At 39.1% G+C, this 1,840-nt stretch overlaps 1 long non-coding RNA gene across 1 annotated transcript in view; it reads left to right on the top strand.

The window, feature by feature from the left end:
* The window catches only part of LOC111949902 (uncharacterized), a 3,963-nt gene extending 2,123 nt beyond the window's left edge, over positions 1 to 1,840 (top strand). The window contains exon 3 of the long non-coding RNA XR_002875408.2: positions 1,484 to 1,840. This is a non-coding gene — a long non-coding RNA (uncharacterized lncRNA). The remainder of the gene's footprint in view (positions 1 to 1,483) is intronic.

Here is a 1,840-nt window from a genome sequence, read left to right as displayed (position 1 = left end):
AAAACTTTCTTCTGAAACTGCTCACTATTCTTGTTCTGAAAATAATGCTATCCATTGCGGAGAACTTTGCCAAAAATTGAAAGATCCTCGTACAAGCCAGCTTCTACTCGCCTTCACAGAACAGCCGCAAAACTGCTCTAAACCAGAATAGAAAGAGGAGTGGCGAGGTACCCGGTTCATAACTGAGCAAGAGGCACAAGTACAATTAGTAGTGATCCTATTGACGAAACAGATGCCTCACAAGTCCTCTCAACTGGCAGCTTCATTACAATAAGTAACACGCAAAACACCACAGTCTCAATGATCAAACAGTGAATGAGGCGAACCCCCGGGATGCTGCGCCTTCTAGCAGAGTTGCAAAACAAAATCACATGAATTCTCGAACTGGCCAATAAATGAAGAAGATTTAAGATGGAGCCAAATAAGAACACAGACAACTGGACAGTGATATATGGCTTTGTTCTTGCAACTCTGCTAGAGGAAGGCCAGCATCCCGGAGTCGCCTCTTCAATGTTGACATTAGACTGGATGTTTCGGGTACTATTTAATGAAGCTGCAGTGAGGACTTGTAGGCATCTGTTTCTCCAAACAAACTATAATGTACTGTCTCTTGCTCAGTTTGCACCGGGGCCTCCCAGGTCTCTTTCTATTCTGGTTGAGCCAGTTGCGGCGTATTTGTGAAGGGACGCAGGCGTTGTTACCGAGATCTTCAGTTCTTGCAAGTTTCTCGCATGGAATAGCTAATTTCTCAGAACAAAGAATAGGACTGACGAGTAGTTTCAGAAGAAAGTTCTTTGTTTCTGGCCATTTTGAGCCTGTAATCGAACGCACAAATACTGATGCTCCAGATACTCAACTAGTCTAAAGAAGGCTAGTTTTATTGCTTCTTTAATCAGGACAACAGTTTTCAGCTGTGCTAACATAATTCCAAAAGGGTTTTCTAATGATCAATTAGCCTTTTAAAATTATAAACCTGGATTAGCTAACACAACGTGCCAATGGAACACAGGAGTGATGGTTGCTGATAATGGGCCTCTGTACGCCTATGTAGATTTTCAATACCAAATCTGCCATTTCCAGCTACAATAGTAATTTACAACATTAACAATGTCWACACTGTATTTCTGATAAATKTTATGTTATTTTAATGGACAAAAATGTGCTTTTATTTAAAAAACAAGGACATTTCTAAGTGACCCCAAACTTTTGAACGGTAGTGTATATCCCACTTAAATTGCTTGTGATATGCCACTATAATATGTATGCCAATATATGTCATTATGTAATTATGCGACATACAGTATATGCCACTACACCGAGTACATTGTTTCTACATTTCCTTGGCATATTAACTTATGATGTGGTACTTTTGAATAGTTCATATGTTATTATTGTGTAAGTACCATTTTTACCATGACGTAGGCCTAAGTAAACACCTGGCCATTTCTGTCATTAAAGTAGTGCTTCCACTTTTCCTTAACAGGGTGAAGTTGAAAATACCATCAAAAAGTATCTGCCTGAATCCAGACTCTAAAACGGGCAAGAGAATACAGAATAAGTGGAACCTGGAGAACTGAGCCAAACATGATAACACAAAACTATATAATGATGATATAACTGACTGCACTGACCAAAAAGTACATGTAACTATGTTGTCTTTCTTTGCAGTTTCAGGCATTTTAAGTGTTCTACTGACAATGCAATTAGAAAGTGTATTTCAGAGCTACAAGGTAATGCCCAAAGCTTGTAACATCAATCTAGAACATCTCTGCTATGACAAGCCTGTAACATCAATCTAGAACATCTCTGCTATGACAAGCCTGTAACATCAATCTAGAAC

This window comes from Salvelinus sp. IW2-2015, linkage group LG22, assembly GCF_002910315.2.
Source record: "Salvelinus sp. IW2-2015 linkage group LG22, ASM291031v2, whole genome shotgun sequence".
Classification (NCBI taxonomy): Eukaryota; Metazoa; Chordata; class Actinopteri; order Salmoniformes; family Salmonidae; genus Salvelinus; species Salvelinus sp. IW2-2015.
This window is presented reverse-complemented; position numbering and strand designations above follow the sequence as displayed.